The following is a 21,224-nucleotide window of genomic DNA, read 5'->3' as shown; positions in this document are numbered from 1 at the left end:
CACCATGATCTCATTGAATGGTGGAACAGGCTCGAGGGGCAAAATCCCACTGCCACTTGCTGCCTCTTGATATACGCCACCTCCTCCTGCAAGAAAGAGGGACGTGTGTCTGGGTGATGTGCCTGTCATGGTTGAATAGATGCCAGTGTGTGTGGCCTGTGAATTGTGGGTGGGAGGCTTGAAACAGTGGTAATGTGTAAGGGTGAGAGGACGCATCTGATTGGAAGAGTTGAGTACTGATGGAAAGAATTTATTGGTATGTGGGTGATGGGGGGTGTAGTGCATGGTGCAGTTGGTAGGAGACGCCACTTGACTGTTGACCTCACTCACCTTGACCACTCATGTCAAAGCATTGAACTTCTTCCAGCACTGCATCCATGTTCATGATGCTGTGCGCCTGGCATTGACTTTGTTCCCCGCTGCCTCCCACTGCCTTTTGAGTATATGTCTGGAAGACCTCTTGCTCCCCTTGCGGATATAGGATGTCCCTCCTTCTGTCCACTTCTTGCACCCAAGGTCTCTAGTGCATCAGCAGAGAACCTTGGTGCATGCACTCTCACAGGCCTGGTACCAACTCAGATCGGCAGATTGGTGAGGTCTGGTGTGCAGATTGGAGGATGTGGAATTTAGTAGTGGGCAACCTTTATTCAATGTTTTAACATAACGCATCAGTGTGTAAACATAGGGATGGGACCTGCATCTGTGTTTTATGTGTGCGATGTCTGATCTCCGTTCAGACTCTGTGCAGACAGTAGACTGTAATTTTCAGCCAATAACAGGTACAAGCTACCTTTAAGAGATTTCAAAGCAACATCCTCCCATTAAGAGATTGAGCTCCCTCTGGTGGTGGAAAGTGCGAATTGCATTGATTCCATGGGCAAGGCCTGGAAAGGAAGGCAGATTACAGGTAAGTGCTCCGGAGTGGGACCAAACTTGCGTCCTGTCTGCGCAGGGGCCATTGGACGTGGGGCACTAACGCATGGCGCTAAAATGGCCCTTATCGAATTATTCCCCCAGAGTCCCTAAGGGGACTGTAGAACCAATTAGTATTGATTCATTCAAATGCAAATTAGAATCATAGAAAGGTTACACCATGGAAGGAGGCCATTCAGCCCATCAAGTCCGTGCCGGTTCTATGCAAGAGCAATCCAGCTAGTCCCACACCTCGCCCTATCCCCGTAACCCTGCAAATTTTTTACTTTCAAGTACTTATCCAGTTCCCTATTGAAAGCCATGATTGAATCTGCCTCCACCACCCCCCCACCCCACCCCGCCAGCAGAGCATTCCAGATCCTAACCACTCACCGTGTGAAAGAGTTTTTCCTCATGTCACCTTTGGTTCTTTTGCCAATCACCTTAATTCCATGACCTCTGGTTCTTGACCCTTCCGCCAATGGGAACAGTTTCTCTCTTTCTACTCTGTCCAGACCCTTCATGATTTTGAATACCTCTATCAAATCGCCTCTCAATCATCTCTGTTCCAAGGAGAACAACCCCAGCTTCTCCAGTCTATCCACGTAACTGAGGTCCCTCATTCCTGGAATCATTCTAGTAAATCTCTTCTGCACCCTCTCTAAGGCCTTCACATCTTTCCTGAAGTGCGGTGCCCAGAATTGAACACAATATCCCAGTTGTGGTCGAACCAGTGTTTTATAAAGGTTCATCATGACTTCCTTGCTTTTGTACTTTATGCCTCTATTTATAAAGCCCTGGATCCCATATGCTTTTTTAACTTCTTTCTCAACCTGCCCTGCCACCTTCAATGATTTGTGTACATATATCCCCAGATCTCTCTGTTCCTGTACCCCTTTTAGAGTTGTGCCCTCTAGTTCATATTGCCTTTCCTCATTCTTCCTACTGAAATGTATCACTTTGCATTTTTCTGTGTTAAATTTCATCTGCCATTCGTCCACCCGTGCCACCAGCCTGTCTATATCCTCTTGAAATCTATCACTATCCTCCCCATTGTTCACTACACTTCCAAGTTTTGTGTCATCTGCAAATTTGGAAATTGTGCCCTGTGCACCCAAGTCCAAGTCATTAATATATATCAAGAAATGCAGTGGTCCAATACCGACCCCTGGGGAACACCACTGTATACCTCCCTCCTGTCCGAAAAACAACCGTTCACCACTACTCTCTGTTTCCTGTTACTTAGCCAATTCTGTATCCATGCTGCTACTGCCCCTTTTATTCCAAGGGCTTCAATCTTGATGACAAGTCTATTATGCGGCACTTTATCAAATGCCTTTTGAAAGTCCATATATACCACATCAACTGCTTGCCCTCATCGACCCTCTCTGTTACCGCATCAAAAAACTCTATCAAGTTAGTTAAACATGATTTGCCTTTAACAAACCTGTGCTGGCTTTCCCTAATCAATCCACACTTGTCCAAGTGACTGCTGATTCTGTCCCGGATTATCGGTTAGTTCGATTTCTTTCAGAAAATAGCATTTTGGGACACAGCATATGAGCAATTAGAGACATGACGCATGGTAAATGTAGTATGCTTGGGAGGAAAAAGGTGCCTTTGGACCTATGATTCCCAAAGCTCTCCAGCATTGGGATTTTCCTTGTGTCATTTCTTGGTCGGATGTGGACTAATGGATAGAGATTGATTGCTGTGATTAGTCAAAAGCTCCATTATCATTGCATCGTGTGACTACCAGGGTGGTAAAAGGTGAACTAGATGGACGGTCCTTGATCTTTTTTTGTCTTGCAATTCCTATGATCCACTCAGAAACTGGCATTTTCACTGCCTCGACAACCTATTCTGCAAAACTGCGGTATTCAGAGAACTGCACCACACACAGTTAAGTGTAGAACTTTACATGATTTCTCATGGGATGATGTGCCACAGTGAATGACTTATCCTAATAATAAATCCATGCAGAGGATGATTTAAATTGTATCAGAGCTCATCCATAACACATTTAATGTTAGTTGGCTTTGTTACAGAGGATGGCAGGGTAAAGGCTTCAATTCCTGCCGGTGAGAATTCACTTCAATTCACTGTGACAAGAAAATGCAATTCAATCTCTGCGTCATCTCAATTGTCTTCCAAAGCTTTTTGCTTCTTTCCTATACTGAGGTCTTATTAAACTGGGGTGGCATTACAATGAATGTTGTAAAGTTTGGATGGTCAGTTACCGACAGATTTAAAAACACATTGGCCTTGAATTTATGTGGGGGCTGTCCCGATCAACTGACGTAACTATGGCAGGAAATTGGCAGAACCCCCAGAGAAAAGACATAAATCTTCACCATTTCTCCGAGGATCCACTGATATCATGCCAAAGTTATGGCAAGTGGTCGCGATAACCCTTGCAGAAATTTGGAGCCATGAAAAATGCTATACAAATGCAAGTTCTTTTTTTCTTATGTAAGGTAAAGCACAATGCAACAGGAATCAGAAACTATGCTCACACAATGGCCGCTGTCAAAATTGGATAAGGAAAAGAAAATGATTTTGATGTGATATTATTAAGGTGAGTTGCACCTGTAGATGTGCATCCTGTAGATGGTTCACACTGCAGCCACGGCGCGCCGGTGGTGAAGGAAGTGAATGTTTAGGGTGGTGGATGGGGTGCCAATCAAGCGGGCTGCTTTGTCCTGGATGGTGTTGAGCTTCTCGAGTGCTGTTGGAGCTGCACTCATCCAGGCAAGTGGAGAGTATTCCATCACACTCCTGACTTGTGCCTTGTAGATGGTGGAAAAGATTTGGGGAGTCAGGAAGTGAGTTACTCACCGCAGAATACCCAGTCTCTGACCTGCTCTTGTAGCCACAGTATTTATGTGGCTGGTCCAGTTAAGTTTCTGGTCAAAGGTGACCCCCAGGATGTTGATGGTGGGGGATTTGGCGATGGTAATGCCGTTGAATCATTTGATTGTAAGTCAAAATTGGTTATTTTAACTCTGTATAATTCCTCTTTTAGAATCTTGTAAGTACTTTTGGTCACCCAATCTTCAAGAAAAAAATTGATCCATTGAAGAAAATTCTTGGAAAACCAATAAAGATAATTCCAGTTTTAAAACTACAGTAGATCGAAATTTGTGATATTAATAAGGTATGAGTTGCCATGTTAAGTATTAAATTCCTATGTTTGCTATTTTATAGAAGTTTTTAATGAGTTTAAACAAGGTAACATGGTCATTAAAATAGTGTCATTATATTACAAATGTACATTGAGTCTACAACACAGAAACAGGCCATTAGGCCCAACTGGTCTATGCAGGCGTTTATACTCCACACAAGCCTCCTCCCTCCTTACTTCATTCACCCCTATCAGGATACCCTTCTATTCCTTTCTCCTTTGTGTGCTTATCTAACTTCCCGTTAAATGCATCAATGCTATTTGCCTCAACTACTCTTTGTGGTAGTGAGTTCCACATTCTAACCACTCTCTGGGTCAAGAAGTTTCTCCTGAATTCCCTAGTGGATTTATTAGTGACTATCTTATATTTATAGCCCCTAGTTCTGGTCTCCCCTGCAAGTGGAAACATCTTCTTTATGTCTGCCCTATCAAACCCTTTCATAATCTTAATAACCTCTATCAGGTCACCGCTCAGTCTTCTCTTTTCTAGAGAAAAGAGCCCCAGCCTGCTCAATCTTTCCTGATAGGTATAACCTCTCAGTTCTGGTATCATCCTAGTAAATCTTTTTTGCACCTTCTCCAGCACTTTTTATAATATGGAGACCAGAATTGTTCACAGTACTTCAAGTGTGGTCTAACCAAGGTTCTATACAAGTTTAACATAACTTGTCTGCTTTTCAATTCTACCCCTCTAGAAATGAACCCCAGTGCTTGATTTCCTTTTTTTATGGCCTTCTTAACCTGCGTCACTACTTTTAGTGATTTGTGTATCTGTACCCTCAGATCTCTCTGCTCCTCTACCCCATTTAGACTCTTAGGGTCCGATTTTCAGATGGCGGAGTGGGTGCATTGGGGGTGGGGGTCTCCTAAAATGGCGGAATCCCGGAGCGGGTTCAGAGCCCGGCTCCAACCCGCTGACTTCCGGGTTCCCCAGTGACGCGTCCGGGTGCGCGCGCAGCTCCCAAATGCGGGACTCCCACCGGCATTTAAAGCCACCAGGATGCTGCTTTACATAGTTAGGTAGATAGTTGAGGTACTTGAGAGTCCTCATTGAGTGGAGATTTTGGCAGGGGTGCAATTTTGAAGGATCCTCAGTGTGTTTCCCGTGCTGTGGGAAACACTCCCTGTTGTAGCAGATGTGTTTCAGCCAGCAGCCAGTGGGAGATGCAAAGGATTATTTGACAGCTGGGGGGGGAAACCCCATTTATTGAAGCATGGCACTCTGTCACTTCAGACTAAGTTTTGGCTGCAAGACCTTTGTCTTTCCACTCAAAATTCTTAAATTATACCCAAAACTCTGCTGTGCAAACACACTTACCTACTTTGCAGACCCCCTCAAACTCACACCGTCAGGATGCAGGGCGCCATAGCTGCATTCATCACATCATCTGAGGACGAGCAACATCACCAGCCTCGCCAGGCACGCCATCCACCTCTGCCACGTGGAGCCCCACAACAAAGTGCTGCGCCACAGGCACCTGCACAATAGCACGGAGGGCAACAACAGAGAGAGCGGCATCGCAGGAGGCACTACCCTCGCAATTGGGTCTACAGACCGAGGCTCGGCTTCCTGGACCTCTCTGAGGAGCAGTGCATACGGAGGCTCAGAGTCAGTCGCCAGGTAGTCGCGGACACCTGCAGCCTCCTTCATGCCGAGCTGCTCCCGGCTGGCCCGAGCACCATCTCCTTACCTGTCGCTGTCAAAGTCACCACTGCCCTCAACTTCTTCACCTCCGGATCATTCCAGGGTGCCACCGGGGACATCGCCGGGGTCTCTCAGTCGTCTGCACACAAGTGTATAAGGCAGATCACCGACGGCTTGTTTCGCAGGGCCTCGCACGACATCAACTTCCCCATGGATGGCCTCAGCCAGACGGAGAGGGCAGTGGGATTCCAAGCTGTGGCTGGCTTCCCACGGGTGCAGGGTGTAATCGATTGCACCCACATAGCAATACGAGCACCTCCACATGAGCCACGACTGTTCATCAACAGGAAGGGCTATCACTCCATCAACACTCAGCTCATCTGTGACCACCACAAGAGATTCCTTCACATGTGCTGCCACGATTCCTTCATCCTCTGGGTGTCCAACATCCTGCCCCTCTTCCACGCACCGAATATCCGCAAGGGCTGACTCCTCGTGGACAAGGGATACCCCCTGCACACGTGGCTCATGACACCTCTGAGGAACCTCACCACCAAGCAACAGCGTCGCTATAACGACAGCCACATCGCTACCAGGTCTACAATTGAGCATGTTATAGGTCTGCTCAAGATGCGCTTCAGGTGCCTTGATCGTTCCGGGGGAGCGCATCAATACACACCAGACAGAGTAGGACGCATTATAGTCGTCTGTTGTGCCCTGCACAACAGAGAGGGGTGCCGCTGGAGGAGGCCCCATCCACATCTGCCACCCATATTGAGGAGGAGGAGGAAGCGGAGGAGGACGAGGACTTGGAGGAGGAGGCAGAGGAGGAGCAGCAACCTATGGGCAGAACAGCGGCTCACCTGGCTGCTCGTGAGGCCAGGGAGTCACTGATATGTGAACGGTTCTCATTACATCAGACAGTGTGAAGAGTCCAGTCCTCACCACCTGGACAGAGCAGCGGCCACACCAGCACCAGCACCGCCCCCCACCCCCCTGCACAAAATAGTCCTGCAACTACACGTACACCCACTGTAGTGACCCAATGGGTGGCATCAAGTGTGGGCGTTCATGGTGAACCTCATGAAAGGGCCTTATTACACAAGCCAGTCAAGAATGGCCAAGACGTGACAGGAGTGGTGACAATAATAATATTTAACGTGCCATTAACAAAAATCAAATATAAATAAAGAACAAGACAAACCATCGAACACCCTTGTTCATCCCCTTTGTGCTCACAAAACCTTCGCCTTTCGCTTACGACTACTCCCACGTGGTGCATCCCCTGTGGCTGCAGCAGAGGTAGTGGCAGGTTGTTCTCGTTCATGCCCTGACTAATTAGATGCTTTGGGCCTACGCTCTCTGGGTTTCGGTGCCTGTGAGGGCCCCTCCAAAGACTGCTCCACCTGTGCAGGGGCAGACTCGGCCACCTGGAGAGAAGGCAGCATTGCGGGTACTGGTTGAGAGGGGGTCAATGGGTGAGAGGTGGGGGCGCTTTGAGTGGCGTCCCCACTTCCATGTCCCCTTTCGCCATCTTCCCTCCCCTGGGCCAGGCCCACACCACTCCTACCACTCTGCTGGACGACAGTTTGGAGAACATGTGAAGCCTTGGAAGGTCAGTGCCAGAGTATCTGCCTGCCTGTTTAAGGCGGCAGAATGTTGTTCACCCTGAGTCCGAAGGTCCATTGTCAGGGCCTTAATGGACTCGTTGGTGAGCCGTACTTGAAGCTCCATGAAGGCTAGCCTTCCCTCCATCGCAGACATTCCCGCACGTACCCGCGACACTATCTCAGAGATGCCCTCACGTCCCTGTGACACTATCTCAGAGATTCCCTCCTGTACCTATGCCACCATTCCACTCATGCAGGAATTGGACTCCTCCATCCTCTGCGCGATTGTGGAGAGTGCACGTGGCACCTGTTCCAGCACCTCGCAAATGTGCTGCTGCCCCTCGATCATTCTCCTTTTCATGGATGGCCCCCAGGGTTCAGCATCTGAGCCCAAATGAGCAGAGCCTGGAGAAGAGAGCTCCCACCGAAGCAGACTCTCCACAGCTGCCCCTGCCACCGGTGTCTGCTCGTGCTCACATGTGTGTGGTGACTCACCATGTGCTAAATGAGTACAGGGACCCACCGAGGTTTGTGTACCTGCGCTGGTGGATGGCTCGCTCAGATGTGACGGTGCCCCCTCAGAGGCCGGCAGGTCCTCTGAGGAATCGCCCTCCGCTGTCACGGTGGTCGCTGAAGGCCCTGTAAGAGAATTGAAGGCAATATTAAGCACGATGACGGATGTTGAGGTGCTGAAGATGGCATTGTATGTTAACATCAATTGCTATTGTGAGTGCTGAATGTTAAAGTTCTGTCACCAGCCGTTTGTCGGGTGCCAGTCTTGGCGTCCCAGATGGACAGGCACTCGAGGGTGCGGCTCAGTTCCAGAGCCTCCTGCTCCGCGTCTGTGAGGACGACCAGATGTTGCGACCCCCCCCTCTCCGGTCCTCCCCCTCTCCCGTGCATTCTGGGTTCTCCTCTCCTATAAGGGGAGAAAGTAGAGAGGCGTGAGTGAGTGATGGTGACGTGGCCAACCAATGAATGCGTTGGCTTGGGTGAGGCTGACCGTGAAAGAGATGCATCAGAGGGTGAGTATGAGACAGAGCCATGACATTGTATGAGGATTGGGTTGAGTGGTAGTGGTGGGATGAGTACTGGGGAGGTGAGGAAGTGCAGATAAGTTGAGGATGAGCTTTGAGAGGGTGTAAGGAGTGATGTGATAGAGTAGTGTTGGCTGTGCAGAATGAGTTGTGGGGTGGGGACGATGATGTGGAAGACGGAGTGTAGGAGAATGAGTAAGTGTACTCACTTTGGCTGACCTACTTAGGTCATTGAAGAGCTTCCTGCACTGTATCCAGGTTCAGGAGACGTTGCTGCTGCTGGTGACCTCCTCTGCCACCTCGAGCCAGGCCACCTTGGTGGCAGAGGCAGGCCACTTCCTCCCGTCCGTCGGGTCGAAAATATCCCTCCTTCTCCTCACCCCATCCAGTAGCACCTGGAGTGAGGCATCAGTAAATCTGGGAGCAGCCTTTCCCCTGGGCTGCTCCATTCTATAATTTTGCTTGTTTGCTCCAGGAGCAGCATTGGAGGACTGCCCCTTTAAATAGGGCTCCTCCAGCTGACATCCTGTGATGCGGGTGCGCAGTCCGCCCGCTGCGCAGGAAACCCGGAAGCCACGGTAAGTGGCTTCAATTTACCCTCAATCGCGTGGGGAACGGACGAATTTTACTGGGCGGGTTACCCACGCGCCCAGTCGTTCCCCCCCCCCGCTGCCATCCCGTCTCCCTGGTATATCGGGGCCTTAGTATCCAAGCAGTATGTGGCCGTCTTATTCCTCCTACCAAAATGCACCACTTCACACTTATCTACATTTGCCAATTACACGCCCATTCTGCAAGTTTATTAATGTCCTCTTGCATTTTAACGCATTCTTCCTTTGTATTAACTGCACCCCCCCAATTTCATGTCGTCCGCAAATTTTAAATGTGGTGTCATCTGTAATGTTAAATGATATAGGAAAGTGTTTTTATTTCTGTGTTAAAGATTTTTTGAACGTGGTTTCATTGAGATTTGATTCAGCTCCTAGTAAAAGGTTTCAATTATATCAAAAAACTGTGACAAGAATAATGCTGATTGGATACATTCAATAATTAGCTATGTACCATTATAACTAGCTAGGTTGATACATGTAGACAATGTGAAAGAGAGTTTACAGTCAAAAAAATAGAATTGGAAATTCCTACACAAAATTCTCCACTTGACAAAAATTAAATGGAGAAGTACTGACACCTGGGGAACATCTCTCGTTAAGAGTCTTCCACTCTTCTCCCGCTTTCAAAAGAGGCTATCTGGTCTCAGGCAGTACATCGTTGGCCAGTAGCAGAGATTGTTCCATTGCTACTAATGACACACTGAAGAAGATAATTGGTTGGCCTGATGTTAGAGTGTCTAGTGTGGGTATCCTCCATAGGCCTGACTAACCTCAACTAAACTTAAAAGTACAGAGAGCAGACAACCAGAATTTTGTATTCCCAAGCGCTGTGAGTGAATTCTAATTCTGGTACGATGTGGGATCTAACTTCCTGCCTTAACGGTCAAATCCCTTGTTGTGGTTGCGTTGATCTTTCAGTTTATTTATTTATTTTCAAACTGGAAGTTGCTCTACTTTGCCCTGTATTGATCAACATTTTAAAAACAATTTCTCTGCATTATTCAAGTAACATTTAATGATTAAGCGCACATGCGTGCGTGATTGTACTTGGCACCCTATCTTTCTACACAGTGAAGGAAAACATCTGTTGGGAAGACGTCCAGTTCTCCCAATTACAGAGAAAAATAAGAAGAGGTCAGGCGTTAGGACTTCTAATAGTGAGAAAGTGAGGGAAAAGAGGAAATGAAGGCAAAAACTGTCATGGAGATTGAAAGTACCCCTCCCCTCCTTTTAAACTTTACTGATATCAAAGTTTCTACTTGATGCACCAGAAATCATATATAAAATGAACTTGGGTCTCTTTTCCTGGCCACACAATTTTAACATGTTCTTATTTCTGTCACTGATTACTTCAATATATTTTTCACATAAAATCTAGTGGCATTGCTGATTGGATTAATTGATCCAGTGACATTTGAACTAAAGTTGCACCAGACGGTTTTAAAGGGGTTTGGTGACTAGCTGATTATATTGTCAACAGAATTGCAGTGTTGACCTTTTCCACCCCACACTGAAAAAAGAACTTGCATTTCTATACTGTCTTTCACATCCTCAGAATGACCCGAAACAATTCACAGCCAAGAAATTACTTTCGAAGTGTCGTCACAGTTGTTATTAGGCTAACATGGCAGCCAATTTGTGCATTAACAGAAATGTGATAAATATTCATTTAATCTTTTTGTCAGTGGCGTTAGTTGAGAAAATAAATGTTGGCCAGGACAGCGGAAGAACTCGACCTTCTCTTCTGTAAATAGTGCCATGGGATCTTTAATGGCTGTTTGAATAGGCAAAGAGGACCGTGGTTTAATGTCTCAACCAAAAGTCAGCACCTCTGATAATGAAGCACTCCTTCAGTACTGCAGTGAAGTGTCAGCTTGGATTCTGTGCTCAAGTCCCTGGAGTGGGGCTTGAGCTGATGGCTGTTTAACTCAGAGGTAATAGTGCTACCACTGAGCCAAGCTAATACTGGAAAGATCCTATTTGAAATAAGTTTGGCAATCTTAACCCAGTGCAAAAGTACACATAATTTGATGCATCTGAAAGACAGCACTTCCGACATCATAGCACTCCCTCTGTACTGCACTGAAGTATCAGTGTAGATTACGTGTTCAGGGGCATGAGTTTAGCTCGGAGCCGGGAACCCAGCGTGTCTGTAGATCTTCACATGGGGAACCCGGAAGCCAAATGAGTGCATCGCAATCTGTGATCGCAACTCAATTGAAGGTGAGTATTTGTGCTTCCAGGCAGCCAAATTGCTAGGCTGGCTGCCTGTCGTAAGGGAAAAGAGCCACAAATCGGAGAGGGGGGCGGGAGGGAGAGAGTGATCGTGGGGCATGGAAGAAATCGGAGAGGTGGGGGGATGTGGGCGATATCGGGAAGTCTTGGACAAGATTGGGGGGGGGGGGGGGGGGTCCACCATCGGGGGAGGCCGATCGCGGGGGTCCAATCATGCCAGGTGAGCTTGTTGGGCCTGGATGAAGCAGTCCTGCTCCTCTGGGCCCACAAGCAGTGCAATAAATCCACTCACCTCGTGGATTGGGCCCTTCCCGCCTTCTTTCACCTGATGTGAATCGGAAGCGATGGGAAACTCGAACAGATAAGGTTAAATTTGTTTGACATTTCTAATACACAAAAAATTAAGTGCCTCAACTATCACAATGAGGTACACTGCCCCTTTAAGTATCGGCCTGCCGGCTTTAAGTGGGGACGGGACTTCCAGGTTGCTGTTGTGCGTGCATCCAAACGTGCCTGGGTTAAACACATTGGAGCCAGGATGTGGTCCCGCTCCAAAAATCAACTATTGTTTCTGCCCTCTCACCCACCCCCAACCCCCAACCCACCCGTTTTTTGGGGTTAAAATTACCCCCTAAGTCCCTGGAGTGGGGTTTGAACCCTCAACCTTCTAACTCAGAGGCAACAGCGCTACCACCAAGCCACGGCTGACGCCTTAAGCTGCAGGGATAGTTGGTGTCAAAAAATAGGAATGTCAAGCTGAAACTTCTCAATATTCCAATAGGCAGCTGAACTATATAGATCAGGAAGATCCCAGACTTAATCTCCTGTCCACACTGAGTTAACTGCTCTCAGCTCAGTCAGGTACATATTCTCTACAATTAGCCTCAGTGCCACTGTGGCAAAGGTCAGCCAGGATTCCGATCCTGAGTGTTATCCAGCAACCCCTACTAGGAGTTCACATTTGTAGACGCTCAGTGAAGGCAGGATTGGATTTGGCTTTGATGCTCCTGTTGCTGAATTATCTGTCGACATTTAATGCAAAGTTTCGCACATGAATAAGGTAACAGAAGGTGTCTGGCAACTCTGGAACTGTACCCCAGCAAAGAGTCAATGTCTTCAGAAGGAGAAAATTGATAAGGAAAGAAAAGAGGCAATGTGATTGGGATGGGGCACTGTATAGGACAGAGTGGTGGGAGATTTATTCTCCATTGTAAGACACTGTGCTTGAACTGCCAGTGCTTGATGCTGATATCGCATACTCGAAATAGAAAAGGACTCCATTTTTCACGTATCCCTTGCATACAGACTGACCCAACGAGACAATGACCAGGTATTCCTCCCTAGTGATATTAGTAGTGTAAGTCACTGAGGCAAGTGGGGCGAATACAAGAGCTGATCTTCCAAGCGTGCGTTACCGGCAGGGAGCCCCACCGGTCGGCTGAGTATATGGGGAAAATTCCAGGCAGCGCACCCATGATTTCCCAATATGTGTGGCCAGTGAGCTAAGCTCCTTACTGGCAACATGTACTCGGATAATTGGCCCTACCATGCCTGGAACCATAGCAATGATCTCAAAGTGCAGTCAATCTCAATTCGTCTCAATTGAGAGTGCACTACTCTAACTACTGTTTACTTTGAAGAGACATATAAATACTATCAGAATTGTATAAACAATGTACCTATAAAGTAAAAAAAATGTGACAGATCAACAACATGTTTCATTCGCTGATCTGATGCGAAATATTTGCATACCCATGACAGTCTGACGAAAGTTCTTCGACCTGAAATGTTAACTCTGTTTCTTTCTCCACAGATGCTGCCTCACTTGCTGAGTATTTCCAGCATTTTCTGTTTTTATTACATACCCATGATGTCAGTACACGCTATCACATACTCTGCTGTTGCAGATTGGAATACAGAAATTTATTGCAGTTTATTTGAATCCAGGCACGTAATGAAAACCACAGCACTTCAAAAAAGGGCAATTCCTTGTTTGAATCATTTTGATATAATAAAGTGTTACAGAAACGTAAGCATTACAATATTTAATCTGAATGGTGAAGCAGGAGTCTTTGGTCTTGTTGAAGGTGAAAAGGAAAACTGAAGATGCCTGAAATCCAAAATCAAAACAGAAAATGTTGGAAGTGCTCAGCATTTGAGAGAAAAATATAGGTTGACATTTTGATTCTGGATCCTTCCTGTCTTTTCTCTTTCGGATGCTGACAGACCTGCTGTGCATTCCCAGCATTTTGTGTTTTCACTCCTGTTACACTGCACTGTTTAAATTGTGCATTTTGATCTGGAACAACTGTAAATTAAATCTACTTTTAAAGCTGTGATGTGTAAAAGTAGTTCAACATTTAAAATAGTATTTACATTATCTGTTTTATCTCCATCTTAGCCCAGTGGCAGCATTTTCACCTCTGAGTTAGAAGCTCCACTCTAGAACCTTAAGCAGGCACTTGGGGGTAGGACCACTGCTCGTGGACGATAAACTCCATGACGGACTGGTTGGGCTAAATGACCTGCTTCTGTGTTGTGATCTCTATGTAATGTAAAGCATATTGTTTAAGCTTTTGGATGAGATGTTAAACTGAAGCCCTATCTGCCCATTCAAAAGATGTTAAACTGAAGCCCTATCTGCCCATTCAAAAGATGTTAAACTGAAGCCCTATCTGCCCAAAGATCCCATGGCACTATTTGAAGGGGGATGTTGTGAGGTGCTAGCCATCAAAAAACAGACCAACTGTGTGCAATCTGGCTGCCATCTTTGTCCAGAAAACAACAGTGACTACACTTCAAAAGTAATTCATTAGCTGTGAAGTGCTTTGGGACACGTTGAGGGTATGAAAAGTGCTGTATAAATCAAAGCTCTTTCTTTCATCTTAAAACAGAATCCAAACATCTGATTAAGAAAGGGATTAAAGGTTCTAAAGGCATTGGGTGATCAAATATATTTTGGGACAAGATTTATTCTATGCTATGAAGACTGTGGCATTGTCATCTGTGGAATGCAACTGGTCTGAGTTGAATAGTGTAGGTTGTAATGTTAGCTTAGTGTCCTGGAGTTTATTCAATTACCCAGAAGAATGTGTTGGATAGAAGTTTCAGAGGGATTTATCTGAGGTTTTAACCTAAGCTTATTTGACTCCCTCAGGATATTGAATGGGTTTGGTAGAGCCTGTGATAAGAGAAAATAGTGTCTGGTCCGTGCAAAAAAAAGATTTGATGAGTCAACTGAGTTTTTCTTAATTCGTACTTTCCTTTGTTCCTGTCAGCTGATAATAAAATTTTCATCTGGCGTTATAAACCTATTTAAAACACAAAACTCAGTCCCGTGATATAACACAATGTAGCAAAAATAAGTGCTCATGTTTGATAACAATACGCAAAAAATGTAGCAGTAACAGGTGATTTCAGACTCAACAGGCATCACAAAATTGAAAATAGTTTTATAAAAATCGGCAACATGTACAATAATTATAATAAAAATGTACTGTGTTTCCAGGAGTGTAACACACTGCTTGGTGCAGAAAACATTTCTAGCCTATTTGAATTTCATTCTTATAAGTTTATGACATCATCCAAATGCCTGCAGCAGTTTATTACTTAAAGTAAAATAGCCTTTTAACACCAATTGCCATTTTCTATGTTGACTAAAAAATAACAGCAGAATGTAATTGATGCACATGTGAATGTAAGAAAATCCAATGTGAGAAAAGGCCATTCAGGCCATCAAGCCTTCTCCATCCAGAGTCCATGTATGCTTATTCTGTGGTGTATTTGTTGTGCACATCACTTGTCATTTTCTACTTTAGGGAACACTCATTTCTTTCCCCAAGCTGGGGAAAAAAAATCAAGCTGAGTTGTTAAATATAGCATTGGAGGCTTCAATCTCACTTTTCAATAGATAGCAATCCAGCTCCTTTCTGAAGGTAATAATTAATCCCAAATCAACTACCTTCACCTGGAATCTGTTCCACAGCTCCATTATCCTGTGAGGAAATAAGTTCTTTCTATTCTTTAACCTTATTCAGGGATAGTGAATTTTGTACTTTGTCCTCTCGTCCTATGTTCATTGTCCAAGATTTGATTATTTCCACACTATCTATACTTTTTGTTATTTTGAAGGCCTAGATCATGTCTTCCCTTAACTTTCTTTTCTCCCATGAAAATAAGTTTAGCTGCTTTCATAATTTAGTCCTCCAAGGTGTTGGAATCATGCTGGTCACTCTTCTCTGAACCCTTTTCTAATGTAGCTCTATCCTTTTTTAGGTAAGCTGATCAAAATTGTAAAAGGCAGAAACCCTGAGAGGCTCCACTGCCAACTCGAAGTCTCGCTAGACACAAGCGCAGAATTGGGCCTACAATGAAAAGGGTGTAGAATCATGGTTACAATAGCTACAGTAGAGTCTCACAATTTCTGCCCATCTCTTTCTCTGTATCTCTATCACTTCTCCATTTCCTAGCTTTTCTTTTTTACCAATCTTTATCCTCTTTCTATCTCTCTCCACAGCCTCACCCCAAACTCTCTCTCCTCTCTTCCAATCTCTTGCTCTATCTTTCCCTTTTCAATTATTCCTAATCTCTACCACCTCCTCCTCCACAGCCCTCCTAGCCTCAGCTTCTATATCCCTCACTCAGTCTTCTGGCTCATCTTTACTTTAGAACCCACGCCTCCTGCACATATCTACTTCAGACCTAGCCATGCCATTATGTCTCAACTTTAAACCTAGAATACACTGCCAGAGTATAACTGCAAAGCTTGCGATATGCCAATTCTTTCCAATAAACTATTCACTATGTAATATATTGAATATAAAGTAGCTGACAGTGAGCTTAAAGCTTTGTATGGGAAAGGGCTTTGCTCTTACAGCCCATGACATAATTAGAATCACTTGATTGAGTTACAGCTTTACTGGCAGTTGTTTATTATCCAGTGTTTCCAGTAATTCTACTGTCTGACAGTCCCTCATTCCGATTGCTTTCAGCAGACAGAATGCACTAATTGGTTACTTTTTTATTGCTAATAACCACTAGGAAAAAAAACCCTGCAATTTCTTTTCTAAACTGAGGCCAAGTGGATAAATCTGCCTCAATGTCAAAATGTTAATGGCAGCCGGTTGTTTAGTTACTGAACATTTTTCCACCTGTCCTTGGAGGGAGGCAATAGCTATCCGAATGGCCATGACACTACTAATATGGCTATAGTATTTTAAAAAATATTTTATACAACATCATTTCATTTTCTGATTAAATGAGTCAGTTGTATATAATTTTGCTTAGCATGATATGGTTGCCAATACACAGCATATAACAATGTAGAGAGAGAAGATTACTGTTATGTACTGTGTGTAAAAAAAACTGTAAACCTATTCTTTATGAATGGTGCTGGGAATTTGCTGCCTGTGGTACACAGAGGTCCGAGGCACCATCTTTCAGATGAGATGTTAAACCAAGGCCCCATGTGACCCCTCAGGTGGGCGTAAAAGATCCCACAGCCACTATTTCGAAGAAAAGCAGGGGAGTTCTCCCCAGCGTCCTTGCCAACATTTATCCCTCAACCAACATCACTAAACCTTGCTATGGTTGCCGCGATTCATACATTACAACAGTGACTTCACTTCAAAAGTACTTCATTGGCTGTAAAGCACCTTGCGATGTCCTGAAGTCATGAAAGGCACTATATAAATGTAAATCTTTCTTTCGTTCTTTATAAGCAAACCTATTATTTCACACCTCTTGCAGCAGAAGCATTTTAAATAATCTCATCAGAGTCCAAAGTCACGTGTTCACAAATCAGGTTCATATCCACACAGAGGATCCACAAAATTATATATTCAAAACAGTGGCTGATTTACCGGGAGAAGGCATCTGGGAAGAGGGATTAATGCAAGGAGAAGAAATCTGGATTTTGGCACCTCAAGTTGCATCCTCATAGAGGTACTACACAAATGGGGAAATAAACACTCTGGGAAACATAAAGGGACACATCACCTTAACCCACCTTCCCGATGTCTTAAAAAGCAGGAGACGGGGGGTGGGGGCGGGGGGTACTTTAACTTTGGCTGATGGTGCAAGATGGGTGATATCGAATTAGCCACCAATTATATACCACACCCAATTTTCCCTTTCCATTGAAATCAATAGAAGGGAAAATCAGACGGGGCACAGCTTTTATGATCATTTTCTGGTTCTACCCCTCAATTCAAAATCACAACTTGCCATAATGGGATTATTAACTCACACCTTTTGTGTTCACTAATCCAATACAATAATCAATAGGCTACTGCACCTATACATAGAGCACACAGGGAAAGACTAGCCCCTCCAGTCGGGGAGATAGTGATGAGGAGTTATCAATTTGATAGTTAAAAATTGTGAGTGAGGAGAGAGGTTAGGAGAAATTTCTTTACGCAGAGAGTTGTTGAAGCATGGAATGCTTTGTCACAGGAGGTGTTTGAGGCAGAGACCATTGCATCTTTTAAGGTAAAATTGAATATATATTGGAAGAAGAGGAAGATACAGGGCTATGGATAGAGACAGGGAAGTGAGATTTGATTTGGATTGATCTAGCACAAATGTGCTGAGTAGCCACATTCTGTGCTGTATCCTTCAAAGTTCTATAGGCAATATAAAAGCACCTTTTAGTTACTGAGGGATGAGCTTCATTAGCAATGCAGCTTTGTTGGCAGCACTGAATGCCACTGTGGCTAATACACCACTACACTCATTGTTTCATTTCCTGGAGGATCCTTGTAGTGACTCTGTCCAAATTTGTACATAAAGTATCCTTTAGAGTTTTTCTGTAACAGTAATCAGTAGTGAAGTTAACGGAGAAAGAACAGCCAAGAGCGTATTTTCAGTATATATACACTCACCTATATCTATTGCTTTAAATAAAAAGAAGGAAATTATATCAAAATACCTTTGATTTTGTGATTCATTTCCTCTCTCGTGGAGGCCCACCGTTTTCGGTGGTGCCTCAGACTGGCCTGAAGGCTGATCCAGAAGTGCTTGAGCCAGAAAATGTCAGTGCCAGTTGAGCACACATTTTTCCAGTGTGGGATATTCATAAGAAACCAACCAAAACTGAACCAAGTATAAATTTAACCACAATCATAAAGACTACAGGAAGAATGAGAAGTATTGAAATGCTTTACACAAATTGTGCTGAGTTTACTCATTTTTTAAAGAGGTAAGCTTCAGTGCTAAGAACAGAAACACTAAAAATACACAACAGGTCAGTCAACATCTTTAAAGAGAAAAGATTTGCGATTGAAGGATAAGAGATAAACAAACATTTTCGTAAGGTTGGAAAAATAGAGAGAGAAAAGCAAAGAGAACCAATAGGGACACCAATCACAGAAAATTAGTTAATGTCTTAAATAACCTGCAAATTGCTAAATAAAAAACTGTTAGACCATCAGTGAGATAATAATGCATCTGCTCTTTGAAAGAGCTATCGAATTAGTCCCACTCCCCTGCTCTTTCTCCAAAGCTGTGCAAATTTTTCCCCTTCAGGTATTCATCCAATTCCCTTTTGAAAGTTATGATTGAATCTGCTTCCACCACCCTTTTAGGCAGTGTATTCCAGATCATAGCAACTCACTGCAGATCATATTCAATCCAGGGAGCTTTATCAGTGATGCTGAAAACAAGTCAAGCTTCCTGGTGGCTTTCTGTTTGTTTTCGCAGAACTTGTAAAATGAGATAGTAGGTCAGATAGTAGGTTACTCCACTCTCTAATTGATAATGATAATGGAACTGTTATCAACCCAGCTGTTATCAGTCTTCTTCCCCCCCCCCCCCCTGAGCCCTGATCGCCAGCAGCAGCTCATGTCCAATGATCTATTGAGTTTGAAAAATGTTTCAGTATGATAAATCCTACTCTGGCTCTGAAAGCCCATCTATTGACCATACTCCCATGTGAGATATTGCTGAAAATTACACAGGCCATAAAAAGAAAAGAAAATTTTCCCTAATTTCAGTGACTTCAATTCACCATTTGACTCTGTGTTACATGAAGGTATTTGGCCACCTTAACATGATGGCAAACCCAGGTAATTGATTCAAATAACACACTTCAACACCCTAAACTCTGACCAGAGTAGCAAGGAAGAGCTGATAAATAATCCTAACAAAGTGGAGAGAACAATGTGATGAATAACTTCCTTACCGAAGTTTAGTTCCTCTTTTAAAAATGGGAATTATAAGAACATAAGAAATAGGAGCAGGAGTAGGCCATCCAGCCCCTCGAGCCTGCTCCACCATTCAACAAGATCATGGCTGATCTTCTACCTCAACGCATTTTCCTGCACTATCCCCATATCCCTTGATGCCTTTAATATCTAGAAATCTATCGCTCTCTGTTTTGGATATACTCAATGACTGAGCCTCCACAGCCCTCTGGGGTAGAGAATTCCAAAGATTCACCACCCTCTGAGAGAAGAAATTTCTCCTCATCTCAGTCCTAAATGGCCTACCCCTTATTCTGAGACTGTGACCCCTGGTTCTAGATTCCCCAGCCAGGGGAAACATCCTCCCTGCATCTACCCTGTCGAGCCCTGTAAGAATTTTGTATGTTTCAATTAGGTCACCTCTCATTCTTCTAAACTCTAAAGAATCAACATAGCAACGCCTGTTTCAAAGATTTCAGGGATTTTTCATTCATCAACGACAATAACTTGCATTTATATAGCGCCTTTAACATAGTAAAACGTCCCAAGGCGTTTCACAAGAGCGTTATCAAACAAAATTTGACACTGAGCCACATAAGGAGATATTAGGACAGGTGACCAAAATCTTAGTCAAAGAGGTAGGTTTTAAAGAGTGTCTTAAAGGAGGAGAGAGAGGTTTAGGGAGGGAATTCCAGAGCTTGGGGCCTAGGCAGCCGAAGGCACGGCCACCAATGGCGGAATGATTAAAATCAGGGATGCACAAGAGACAAGAATTGGAGGAGCGCAGAGATCTCGAAGGGTTGTAGGGCTAGAGGAGGTTACAGAAATAGGGAGGGGTGAGGCCATGGAGGGATTTGAAAACAAGGATGAGAATTTTAAAATCGAGGCATTCCCGGACCGGGAGCCAATGTAAGTCGACGAGCACAAGGGTGATGGGTGCGAGTTAGGCTAGAGGCAGCACAGTTTTGGATAAGCTCAAGTATATGGAGAGTGGAAGATGGGAGGCAAGCCAGGAGAGCATTGGAATAGTCCAGTCTGGAGGTAACAAAGGCATGGATGAGGGTTTCAGCAGCAGATGAGCTGAAGCAGGGGCGGAGACGGGCGATGTTACAAAGTAGGTGGTCTTGGTGATAGAGTGGATATGTGGTCAGAAGCTCATCCCAGGGTCACATAGGACGCCAAGGTTGTGAACGGACTGGTTCAGCCTCAGATAGTGGACAGGGAGAGGGGTGGAGTTGGTGGCTAGGGAACGGAGTTTGTGGCAGGGACCAAAGACAATGGCTTCGGTCTTCCCAATATTTAGTTGGAGGAAATTTTTGCTCATCCAGTAGTCGGACAAATCAGAGACAGTAGCTTGGTCGAGAGAGATGGTGGTGAGGTAGAGCTGGGTGTCATCAGCGTTCATGTGGAACCTGACGTGTTTTCGGATCATGTCGCTGAGGGGCAGCATGTAGATGAGAGATAGGAGGGGGCCAAGGATAGATCCTTGGGGGATTCCAGAGGTAACAGTGTGGGAGCAGGAAGAGAAGCCCTTGCAGGTGATTCGCTAGCTACAACTGGATAGATGAGAATGGAACCAGGTGAGTGTAGTCCCATCCAGCTGGATGACAGAGGAATGGCGTGAGGCGTTGGAGGAGGATGGTGTGGTCAACCGTGTCAAAGGCTGCAGGCAGGTTGAGAAGGATAAGGAGGGATAGTTTACCATGGTCACAGTCACATTGGATGTCATTTGTGACTTTGATAAGGGCCATTTCAGTACTGTGGCAGGGGTGGAAACCTGATTGGAGGGATTCAAACATGGAGTTGCGGG

Source organism: Heptranchias perlo, chromosome 2 (assembly GCF_035084215.1).
Source record: "Heptranchias perlo isolate sHepPer1 chromosome 2, sHepPer1.hap1, whole genome shotgun sequence".
Lineage (NCBI taxonomy): Eukaryota > Metazoa > Chordata > Chondrichthyes > Hexanchiformes > Hexanchidae > Heptranchias > Heptranchias perlo.
Note: the sequence above shows the minus strand (reverse complement) of the source record.